General features: G+C 37.6%; 1 long non-coding RNA gene and 1 pseudogene across 1 annotated transcript in view; both read left to right on the top strand.

Annotated features, from left to right (window-relative positions):
* The window catches only part of LOC146330677 (uncharacterized), a 215,788-nt gene that overhangs the window by 103,281 nt on the left and 99,317 nt on the right, over nucleotides 1–13,190 (top strand). The window lies entirely within an intron of this gene.
* On the top strand, nucleotides 2,435–4,395 carry LOC146330686 (histone H1 pseudogene; annotated as a pseudogene).

The following is a 13,190-nucleotide window of genomic DNA, read 5'->3' as shown; positions in this document are numbered from 1 at the left end:
AAGTTAAAGTACTAGAGTATTTGCTTTTAAAAAATACTCAAGTATTCAAAAGTACATGTTTAAAAAAAACTCAAGTATTCAAAAGTACAAATTACAAAGTACATTTTCTAATATCAATACATGCTGTATTGTTTTCATGATGCATTTACAGAAGCTTGTAACTCTCTGAAACCATCTAATGATGCACTGATACTTGTAGAACCACTCTGCTACACAAAGTCTATAGAAACACCTATAAAAACTTCATCATAGAAATACAATCAAAAACAAAAAGGACAGCTGTTGTCATTTTCTGATGTAACTGTATTAAAATCACAGCATGAAAGCAGATTGAAGCCGACTGTAAGGAGTTAAATAAGTCTGTTAAATAACTGAGATTTCTTTCTGTCTTCAGAGGCAGTATATACATGAATTATGTTATATTTTTCACCCCGATAAAAACAATCCAACTTTAAAAGCTACCTGGAATTATTTCTCTTTTCTAATTATAATAACATCTTGAGATTTAATTTAGTCTTTCTCCTGCCGTCACCATCACAGACTTTTGTTTGGATGAAAGAGGGAGAGCTTGCTTGTTCTTGTTACAGAGCGTCTGGATGACACATTTCTGCTTTTACATCAATCCATGTTCAGTGCAGGTACTGTGATTGGTTTCCATCTGTGAGGAACACAGCATGTGACTTATTGCCTTTTAGAAAAGAAAAACAGCAACAGCTGACTTCTAAGCTATGCTTAAACTAAAAGTAATGAACAACAAACTTCCTAGAAATGTAGTGGATTCAAAAGTACAATATTTGTCTTTGAAATGTAGTGAAAGTCATAAGTTTCCAAAAAACAAATACTCAAGTAAAGTAGAAATACTCAAAACATGTATTTAAGTACAGTACTCAAGTAAATGTACTTCATTACTGTCCACCACTGACAGTGATGTATGCAAACTTTACTCCAAACACATCTGTGTTTGGAGTAAAGTATGAATTCAGTGTTCTTGAGATTTGGGCTTTCACTTGGAATTTTGTCTGATATGAAATGTTGCAGCAAACCTCAGTCCTGCGGATTTCATTACTCCAGTGCAGCACACAATTTACATCACTATTATGTAATCATTTGAAGTATTTCTACACAGAGCTGGTGGCAGACATTGTGTTGTGTGTCTCATTCAGATGGTAGAGTTAAAGGTTGCTGTATTAACTGCTTTAATGATCAGTTTGAATTCATGGCGCTTTGTGCTTGTTAACTAATTAATTAAAGCACTCGCTGTGCTCGGCTGGTAACACATGAGAGTAACTTTCAGAAGGAATACCTTAACAAAGGAGACTCTTGGAAACAGCCTGTAAGCTTAAGGGAGACCTTAAGGTACAACTTAGAATAGACATAGCACTAAGGAGGCTCCGGGAAATGGGGCCCAGGTCAGTATTTCATCATTACTTTCTTCTTATCCTATGAATGTTCAAACTACATAGTCCAGCACTTACATATGTGCAAACATATGAGCATTAATTAATAATACAATATATAAATTTTCACTAGTAACAACAAGTAATGCAAAATTTCATGCAGAGTGTTACCGTTGCTCCCTTGGTGGGGACAGTTGTTACAGTGGTTGTGGGCAGTTGAAACACTATTTTTTTAAAAAGTCATATTAACCAACTAAAGTACACCTCAAAATAATCATATTACTGCTGTTGCATATAATAATATTACTTTCTTTAGAATCTTCTGCATTTTAAGTAAAAATTAGGAGCTAGTTCGTTTTAAGGATGTGACCTTGGTTCAAACTGTAAGAATGTGAACTATGAACATCAACTAGTTCATTTTAATCTGTGTGAACTGAACTTTGAGCTCTTTTTAAGTGTGAACTTGCACAACACAGAAAACTGCAGGTTTTCCTCGGGAACCAAAGTGAACATGTCATATCATCTGATCTCAGCTCAGCAGAATCTAAACTGCTGAGTTACTCTGACATTTTTCAATTAAGTCCAAATCCTTACTTTGGACATGAGCAGAAAAACTGTTAACAGTCAGAATTCATCAGTGTGACTGCTCCATTTAAAAACGCGCTCATTAGTAGAACTAATAGTAATAATAATAGGACTAATAGCAGAACTATTAACAGTTTATCTTAATCAAAACTAGAAGAAAACTATGGAAGTCCGTTTCCACCAGTGAAAGAAAAAAAAATCCCCACAATAAATCAGAATTAGATGATAACGGGATTTTTAAAAGTCAAAATTATGAGATAAAAAGTTTATAAAAAGATCAAAATGTACTTTTTATCTCATAAGTTTGACGTTTTGAAACTCAGAATGATGATCTACCTTTGGAATATTTTTTTCTTTCACTGGCGGAAACGAGCTCCTTCAGAAAAGAGCCGCAGTCAGCAGCTGTGTGTGTGAGATGGGCAGTGTGTTTGCTGCTACCAGAATAACTTGACTTTCTAACAAAGTGATGATCAACAGATGCTTGTTTTTACTTGGAGTCTGTGAACAAACACGTGGAGCAGCTGAAAACGGCTTTTGATGGAGCTCGGATGGATTTTCAAACATTTTAGGAGAGAAATGAGTGAGAAAAGTGTCTGAGCAGCGCTGGACGCGGCGGTGAATGTGTGAGTTTTAGAGGCTCCTCAAAGAAAAAGCAGAGAGCATCAGAGCTCTGCATGACGTCAATATGAAGAGACACAAGTCCACTATCGACTCCTTCACTGTCAGTCTTCAGAACTTGTCCCACATTTAGTCTGGACTCTTTTATCGATGAAGAGAAAACACAAGTGACACGACATTCACACCGCTCAGAGGAGCCACGGGCTGGACTGAGTCTCCACGGTTCTCATGGTGTGTTTAAATACAGACGCCTGATCTGGATTCTCCAACAGTTCAGTCAGACTCTTGAGTTGTAGTAAATAGGAACAGAATATTCACAGAACATGGCAGAAGTAGCTCCAGCTCCAGCAGCCGCCGCGCCGCCGAAACAAGCTAAAAAGAAGGTTTCCAAACCGAAGACTGGTCCCAGCGTCAGTGAACTCATCATCAAAGCTGTGTCCGCGTCCAAGGAGCGGAGCGGCGTGTCCACGGCCGCTTTAAAGAAGTTTCTGGCTGCTGGAGGTTACGATGTGGAGAAGAACAATTCCCGCATCAAGACCGCTATCAAGGGTCTGGTAGCTAAGGGGACTCTGGTCCAGACCAAGGGGACCGGGGCTTCTGGATCTTTTAAGATGAGCAAGAAGGTGGCTGAGCCTAAAAAAGCCAAGAAACCTGCACCTAAGAAACCCGCTTCTACTGCTAAGAAACCCGCCGCTAAGAAGCCCGCAGCTGCTAAGAAGCCCAGGGTAGCAAAGAAACCAGTAGCCGCTAAGAAGTCCCCGAAGCCTAAGAAGTCCGTGGCGACCAAGAAAACAGCCCAGAAGAAAGCAGCCCAGAGCCCCAAGAAAGCCAAAAAGGTCACAAAGAAAGTAGTCAAGAAAGCCCCCGCAGCAAAGAAAGCCCCCTTAAAGACCAAACCTAAAGCCAAGAAGGCAGCACCCAAGAAGAAGTGAGCTGTCATCACTTTTGTCTCTCTCTTCACAAAAGGCTCTTCTAAGAGCCACCACGTCATCAATAAAGAGCACTTTCCTGCTTTTATTGTTGTTAGTAACAGCTACTTTCAGGACTTTTATTACGGTTCAAGAGGAGGGCTGTTATTCTTTAACAGACTATAAATAAATTATGCGGGAACGTATTTCAGCAAGAAGGGAGTGATTCCGTGTGCGCACGTATTGATGAATAAATAAAAATAAGATTTAGGGTAACATACATGAAGTTTAATTTGAAACCCGTGTGGAAATCTTTCATTGTAGGTGTCTGCATCAAGTATACTTACAGGATCCTTAAGTTCTTCCCTCAATAAAACGTATAATTTGTTACGTTCGGTGGTTTGAATATGAAACCAGCAGCTTAACTATCCTGCCAGGAGCTGATGATAAGTTAAATTAATGTTTCTTTTGTCACTCCCGTCTGTTCTGTGAGTAATAGAGTGTAATTTTCTTTCTCATTACAATGAAACACACCATAACCACCTGCAGTTAAAAAAAAGTAAAATATAAATGTGGTCCAGATTTATTGCATGCTGGTTTTTGCTTAATTTATAAAGGTAATCTGTATCACCGTATTATTCTTTTCTTATTGCAATACAACTGGTTCATCTGTTAGTGGGGCTCAGGAGGAAAATATTCATTAGGAAATTATATGATACCAATAACGTTATTATCGTATTATTATACTTAAAAAGCCATATTAGATCAATGTCAAAGTTTGCATTCTGTTATCTGAAGAGCCTCCACGTCACCATCAAAGAGCTTCCTCCTGTTTTTATTGTTAATGTGAACAATGAATGTGGATATTACATGACATTTAACTTATCATGAGCAAATTATCAACCGACCGCTGCCCTAAATATGCGCGCGCGTATTTGGAGTAAACTAAAGGATGTGGCGTCACATTCATTCAATCTCATGTGGAAAAATTAAAGCAGGTCAAACAATATGATACAAATCACCAAGAGCATTTAAACCTGCAACAACCTCACCTGCTGAGAAAAAAGTCCTTCAACATTTTTCCTGGTCTTTTATTACACGTTATTAATGACGCATCATATTTTAGATACTGTACATTCTCAGCTCGTCTGTACTCGGGACCAGATTCCTTGAATCTTTACCTCCGCAAGTCAAAAGCAGAGGCTGTTTTCATGAACACAGCAGCACGACCCTCACAGCTGACAGTTTGGGGATTCTGTAGATTTTCCTCCAAAACCGTATTGTTTGTTTCGTGCCAAGGTTTGAATATGAAAAGCTCTACAGTATCTCTGGCTTTAAAATGCAGCATATGAGATTAATATTTTCTCCCCTCTTTGTGTTAAATCCATCAGTAGAAGGATGATGAGTTGATGATGAGATGATATCTCTCCCAGTGTCTCACTCTGACTGACACCTTATCTCCGTGTGCCCCCTACTGTCCACCCAGCTCATCTCGCTCTCCAACCTTTCTGCTCACAAACTGCTCCGCCCTTCAGATGTGCGCTTCCATTTGTAACATCCAGCAGGGTGGAGGGCAGTCTTGGGCAGGCCGCTGCTGCCAGATCTGCTGCACCTTTCTCTGTGAGACATGCAGCTGTGACATGGAAACATCCCATCCAGCTGTCTGGTCAGCAGGTTCCCAAAGCTGCTGTCACACATGTTTCTGACTGAAGCCATCCACCGTGTAGGAATCTCTGATGTACCAGCGGATGGCAGCCACAGTGGTCACAAGTAAAATTCAGGTCATGACCTTAAATACACAATCCACAGCTTTAACTTATGTAAATCCCAAAATAAACATTTTAATGCCTATTTTTTCCCCTAAATATTCTACACATATTCTCTTTAGTTTTTCTCTGTTGCATACACACAAAAAATAGAACTATATACACAAGTCAGAAAACTTTTACATCAACCACAGGACTCCTGACTGCTGAACTCTAAGCACAATTCCTTTGTTTTTTGTTTTTTTTAAACTATCATGTTTAGGATGGTTCCATCAGAGCTGTGTGTATGTGGAGGAACATGTTTGTTTATTATCTGAATTTGGTTTGATTGTTTTGGAAATTTCTTATGTACTTGTTGGCTTGCAGAATAGTAGGCAACAAAGTCAGATTTGAGGAAAGACGTGATTTTGTAAAATATTGAATTTTAGCGTTGCTAGGATACGGGCGAGGTATTCTCTGCCATAGACAAAAGCTTGTGGTTAGAACTTCCTGCAAGTGCAGAGCAGGTGGCTCACATCGTACTGACACATGGGGTCAGATGAGCGTCATGAACTTATTTGAACTTTTGAACTGGTTTTGTCTGGTAGATGTGCTGCCACTGAATATCTGCCATGTCGATGCAACGGAACCGGATATAAAAGGAAGTGCCTAGTAATTATCGGGGCTTTTTGGGGCTTTTTTGAAAACTTCACACCTATGGAGATACAACCCGGGTTTCACACTTTCCTTTGACCTCACGCATGGATATGGCGATAGCTCGAATTTTTAGCTTCCTTTTAGAAACTGAAATGTTATAGTTGCCTGAGGAGCTCAATAACTCAAGGCTTATATTGAGTTCTTTGTGTGATATTAATTCCAGTTTGTGACTGTTCAGCTGATCAAAACAGTTAGATTCAAATAAGCCTGAAACAAGAGCATGTAAAACCAAACCAAACCAGTTCATCTTTTTCTGTTTTATTTTTGCCATAGTGGATAAGTGACATTGTAAGCGCAACATTGAGTGAATAAAAACATGCAAACTTGAGAAGACTTGGTTTCTGGATTTCCTTTTTAGGAGTACCATAAGAACCACGTAAAGGAGTTTATTCTTCACAGGACACCGTGTGGCCCCCCAGTGGTAAGCTCCAGTGCATCCACACCACGGCACACACGACTGACTTGTTCACACCTCATACACACACCACAGGGTAGAGAATCTTTAGGCCCCCTTCCCCGGCTGGCCAGGTGGAGCTTTATAGCTGTTGGGCTCCAATAGGTCAAGGGGTATAGTTTTTGATATGTGTACATATTTTTGTAGACCATGAATTATGGCTTTTAAACATAGGTGTACTTTTTTTTTTTTTTTTTTTTGCAATTTTGAGGAGTGTTAGGAATTAATTAGTTCTCAAACTAAATTTCAATCCAGCAAATTTAGATGGATCCAGTTATAAATTATAGTGGTTTTGTTTCTGGTAACAAGGATTTCAATCATTTTAAGATTCGATTAAAACTTAAGTTCTAATAAATTAGGGATAAGACTAAATCTAGTCTAGCAGCTTAATACCTGAAGAAATAGACAGACTTAATTTTTTGGCTAAAATTTAGTTCTTTGATTGTGGAATAAATCCAGGTCTAATAAGTAGTGCAATTTTAATTCTTAAGAAATAAAAAGTGACTTAAACTAACATAATTTAAACATTTTTTGATTTAAGAGCTAAATCGATTCCAAGTTTTATAAAATTAAATCCAGTAAATTTCTCTAAGGATTCTCTAGATGGAGGCACTGTAGTAGGTTTGTGAGGCTCGTGCGAACTGCTTCTTGTAACCGGCACCATAAGTAAAAGAGTGAGCGCCTTAAGGAGCCTTCAACGAGCTTCACTGTCAGGCCAGTGGGTACAATCACATAAGAGGGCCCACCTTCGCCCTTCTCCCCTTCCCACATCTTTAATGCACTGGGGTTCATACATTGTCTCAAGCCAGAAACGAGGCCAGTGAGCAGAGGTCAAGTTGTGTAGGAGACCCACAGTGGCAACCAGACAACGGACAGAGAAACTAGCCACGTGCTGTCGCTGGTGGGAAAGTCTCAGTTTCATGCACTTCTGAGGGCAGTCTGCTTCTAAAAAAATCTATCTGGAGAGAGATTTCCTGCCATGTAAAATACAGTCCCAGAGGGTGAGAGCAGTGCTCGAACGTCTCATCCCTGCCACTATTGGGGGCTCGCTTCACACTTACCTGACGGTGGTTTTCGGATGGATTCTTGTGGAGAGTTTGAGCGTCTTTCTTCATTGGTCTGAGAGAGAGGATTTCACCACAGCCTCCTGTTAAAGGTAAATCCATCATATGTAGCTACTTCTGCCAGTCGGCTGTTTGACCCAGAAGTGTTTCAGATAAAGTATAATTCCAGTGTTCTTGCGTGCTTTGGGCTTTCACTTGAAATTTTATCTGAGATTTTAAATGTGACAGCAAATAACTTGTTGAACAGTGGTGCACTTTATCCCCGTGCTCAGGGTGCTGGGACGATATGGACATATGCTGTTGTAACATTGAGGGACAGTCAAGAGAAATCATGTGAACCTTAAGCCTAATTTGAAGCCTGATACATAACAACAGCAGCAGGCTGATATGGGACATCATGTTACTTTTTGTGGAATTTCATATTGCAGCAGCTCTGCTGGTTTTGTTGTTATCTGCTGCTGCTGGATGTAAATGTACAGACAGACTGCCCTGTGCTACACTGACTATTGTACTTATATTTATATACTTTGGGTTTCTACCGAATCAGGTTTTTCGTCTAAATGCAGTCAAGATGCCTTATCCAGCCCTTGTCTAACTCTAACAATAAATCACATTACATGTTCAAATTAACATCGGTTATGGGGCAGAGACTATACCGCATTTTCATTCCTGTTTGGAGCCAATAAACACACCTTTTTTGTTTTGTTTGTATATTACATACAATCATGTTTTGAGCATCTGTCCTAATATTTTTGTAATAATGTGGTATAATATGTGGACACCGTGAAAAACAAATATTTATTTTTTAGGTCATATTGTACGCCCATAATGTTAACCTGGAAAGACAGGAGGCTGCTGCTGCTAACACTGAAATTATTAGCTGTATTGTTTACCTGTAGATGCTGTGATCCAGCTCAGTCTGAAAATATTTTTGATTTAGTGAGTTTAGTTGTTGTTTGATTTAGCTGTTGTTTAAACTTTAGTGAGTTTGTAGGATAATGTGCAATGTGTTCAGATACTATTGTTACAGGAGCCCAATATTGCTTAAATGGAAAGAAAGCTCAGGCTTAAAAAAAAATGTTCTTTAATAAAATACCAGTGCTATTTGGTAATTGAAGAATGTGATTAACGATGTGAAATGGCTCACGATACAAAATGCTGTGTTTTTTCAGACAAAGTTTAACAGTATTGATGAATAAATTGCTCAATTCTAAATGTTTTCTGATAGTTTTCTTTCTTTTAGACTTGAGACAGCCAGCAACGTCTCTAACACCACTCAACAAGATCAGCTCCTCTATGTTTGTGAATTGCTCTGTGCAATAAAATAAAAGCAAGAACAGTATATTATTATGATTTATTAACAAATGTGCAGTAACTTACATCTCTCAAAGATGTCATGTCCATAGTTGTCCTTCACATCCAGAAGCAGTCTCTCCCAGAACTTCTTCAGGTGAATTTTCAGTAACCCTGTATTTTGTTCTGAAGAAGCCAGGCTCAATGCAAGACACCTTGATTCCAAACGGTGCCATGTTTCAACTGAAACACAAAGAGGGTCACTGGAGGTCAAGACGACACTCATGAGAATAACAATGTGCACAGCACAGACATGTTACATCTCTCACCGCAGGCTGTCATTAAAGGCCTCGTACTTGGACACGCAGTACAGTCCACTGAACGGGCTGATTCGTCCAAACACACTGGCAACGTTCACCACTTTCCCTCTGGACTTCTTGATGAGAGGGAGCACGCTCAGTGTGATGTCGATCACACCACACAGATTGACAGCTAGCATGGACTTGTAATCCTGTATTGTGAGCCAGTCAGAGGGAGCAGACGGCACAGTGACTCTGACATTGTTCACCACAGCCCACAGATGTGCAGCAACACAACAAGATAATAAACACGAGGAGATAATACTGTCATGAAAGTCACACCAAGTGAAGGCATCGCTTCAGTTCATGTGTTACTTTTTAATGATGATTATTAAAACTTGGGTGACAGGAAAAAAAGAAAAGGTAAAAATAAAATAAAATAAAAATAAATAGTAAATAATGATGCTGTAGCCATCAGCTGGTTATCTTAGCTCAGCACAAAAACTGGAAACAGTTAAAACAGCTAGGTTGGTTCTGTCTGGAGGTAAAAAAAAAAAAAAAATCCACATATAAAAGGTCATAAATTTATACATTTTATATTTTGTTTCATCTGTGCAAAAACCAAAGTGTAAAAACAACTATTTTGCACTATTTCTGACTTCCTTTCTGACAATAAGTACACCAGGAAGTCACTACGCCTGGAAAACAAATGTTTTCTGTTTTTCTGCTGTTTACAGTCTGTGTGCTAAGATAAGCTAAGCTAAGCTATTTGGCTGCTGGCTGAAACTTCATGTTAAGTGGACAGATGTGAGAGTGCTATCAGTCTACTCATCTTTCAGAGTTGGATGAGAATGAGGACTGATATGACTCTTAGGGCTGAAAATTAATAATAAATTAATATTTCAGCAGTGAAAAGAGCCAGGTGGATATGGGTAGGCAGTGGGCCAAACCACTGTGAGGCATGAGGAGGGGCAGGCAATCTTGCAAAACTTGAGAATGCATTTTATTGTATCTATAACTGGCACAGGTGTCATAATACTGAATCTCATAACTCATATTGTCTAGACAGTGGCAAACAGTCAGTCATCAAAGTCTTGCAAACTTGCAAAACCATGAGCTAAAAAGTTGTTTATTAACCTAATCTTTGCCTTACAGGAGACCTCACACCAAACTGTAACTTCAAGCAGAGATCTATATTTATTTTGTGATCATCAGTTTACAAAGACACATTTAGTTGAAGCAGTTCCACCAGTACAAGTACAAGTCTGTGACTAACATTATACTTACATTATACTATACTACTTTAAAGGACCTTTAGCTGACTGTAGATAAATTCTCAAATTGAACATTATACTGGAAAATATAACTAGGCCTATATCATGGGTGTAGCGGTAAAAGTACTAAAGTATTAACATATATTGACAAGACTGACTGAATTATGTCCAACAACAAAAATATACAAAGATTTAAGACCTGTAATCTGACATTAGTGTAGTTTCTTATCTAAACGGCCTCACAAGGCTTGCACACATCACATAAACTGATCTCATGTTGTATGTGTGAATTATTCAGTCTAGTTTATCTAATCTCCAAAGATTTAGAACTAAAAGTAGCCTAAACTGATACAAAAGACGAAACAATTAAATCACTTGGCAACAGTTTAAATAATTGATTAACCATTCAAGTGAGTTTTTAAAGAAAAATGCCATTTACTAACCATCGAACATAATTATTTACATTTTTTTTTTTTCTGTTAACTTCATTTTTTTTATTTCAGACTGTTGGATGGGAAAAAAAAACATATGTTCACATGCCTATACAGGTAATCCATAATTGAATTTATCACTGCTTTATTATCAGTTAAAGTTGATTTTGGGAAGTTAGACCGGATTTCATCTCATTTCAAGTAAAAGTCAACCACAGGAGGACTTCTTCAACTTATTTTAGACTTATTCATACCACAGAAATGTATCATATTGTGGTGACGGTCAATGTCAAGTCTTGCATATAATATAATATTCAGATTCAGGGTACCAGAACAACTCGGTTGAATATCTCTTCAGAGAGAACAAAATAGAAAACTTACATGTTTATTTTATGCGTTCAGCTCATCAGTCAGCAGAGCAGCACATTTTCACCCTTCAGCGAACACGGACGGTAGATCCCAGTAAAAAGGGTTATAGTAACTTCCGGGAAAGTCCTCCAGTCTTGTACCTCAGTTTGAAGTATTTCTACACAGAGCTGGTGGCAGATATTTAATGATCAGAGGTGTTTGAATTCATGGCACTTTGTGCTTCTTAACTTATTAATTAAAGTGTCCTCGGCCGGTAACACATGAGAGCAACAAAACACACACCAGTCCGCATATAACTAAATATTAAGAATAACATAGCAACATGCTATGATTTGATTTTCTTTTCTAGTCAAATGTCAATTAAATTTATTCGTCTGTGGTTATTTGACAACTCAAAATTGGGGTCGTTGCGCCCCCAACTTCAGCTTTGGGGGTATAAAACACAATTTCTCCCAGTAGATGGCGCCTATGGGTGAACTAGAGACGTGTATAAACTGCACTGCATGACTCTGTTAGAAACACAGATCCGCGTTATACTTCTAAAAGAAGATCCTGTAAGTCATAGCAGTCTGAATCTTTCTTGAAATAGACTCACTATCTCAAAATAACGATTTAGTATTTAAAAATACTGAGTTAGTATCTCAAAATTTTCTCAAAACCATTTTCTTAAAATCATGAATTATTAATATAAGGTACTATTTTGAGATACTAACTTAATATTTTAGAAATACTAAATCATTATTTGAAATACTAAATCATTTATTTATGACAAAATTATTTTTGACATTTTAAATTATTATTTTGAAATACTAAATCATTATATTGAAATACTAAGTCATTATTTTAAGACACTAAATTATTATGTTGAAATATTAAATTTGAAATACTAAATCATTTAGAGATAAATCAGTATCCACACATTAATTACTTAATACAAAATACTAAAATTGCATCACATATAATTGGATTATGGTTATTAATACATGAATGTATTCATCAGATTAATATTGCAGCTGGTAAATGTGGAGCTGATTTAAACTACTTTATACAGGATGTTTCAGGGTAGTTTAATAATAAACCATCATTGTTCATCTGAATCTACGAAGCAGAGTAGAAGTATAAAGTGCAAATGACCCCGTTCACTGTGGTTAAAAGTTTTATTTTGAAGTGTATTTGTTATGCTCTTACATTGCCATTTCCTGTGAAAAAGGAAGTTTTATCTTGAAAGGTCACTGAATGCATACAGCAAAAGGAGTTTCAAAAAAAGGTAAACAGTGTAGAGATGGAACGGAGCATGGAGAGAGAAAAGAGTGATAAAAGTGATGAACATAAATGGGAGAGTAAGTTGTTAAAGGAGTTAATTAAAAGAGTCCCATTATTTGATAAGCAAGCTAATGTGCTATTTGTCTTGTGTTTATTTTCTGTTCAGTTCTTCCGCTGGTCTATGAATGGAATTCATCATTAGACCATCAGTACTGGCTTACACTTATTTTGACTGGTATACAACAAGCAGACTACCTCAAGTACCCAAATGTTATTTACCAGTACAGTACTTTAATAAGTGTACTTGTTTGTTACTGAACACTAATAAGTTTGGGCCCTTTAACTCTGTGGCTTGTTGAATGAAAAAAGCTGCCTCCTTTTGTTCAGTGGCTATGACTGTAAAGCAAAATGGGAGGGGGGAGGCTCATACTGGTTTTTGCCCAGGGCCTCCAAATGACTTAAATGTGCCCCTGTATGCAGGTTTTTAAACCTGTCAAGCCTCACACATGAAATATTTGCCAGAAAATTCTGAACTTTCTTTTGTTTCTGAATTTTATTTTGTTGGTATCATATTTGATATGTTAGACACTTATAAAATAATGTTGACTGTAAAAACAAGATATTGTTCATTGCTTTTGTGAAATAAAAAATTACTAATTACAATTTTGGTTCTAAATATTTTAGTTTTGCTTATACACACCGACTTAGGAGCCAATTCACACCACTCTAACCAGAGGTTGTGATGAGTATATTACCCACATTTAAATCGTATC

The sequence above is a fragment of the Lutjanus erythropterus genome, chromosome 3, assembly GCF_056507025.1.
Source record: "Lutjanus erythropterus isolate fLutEry1 chromosome 3, fLutEry1.hap2, whole genome shotgun sequence".
Lineage (NCBI taxonomy): Eukaryota > Metazoa > Chordata > Actinopteri > Lutjaniformes > Lutjanidae > Lutjanus > Lutjanus erythropterus.
The sequence above is the reverse complement of the archived record's forward strand: the minus strand, read 5'-3'. Positions and strand labels throughout refer to the sequence as shown.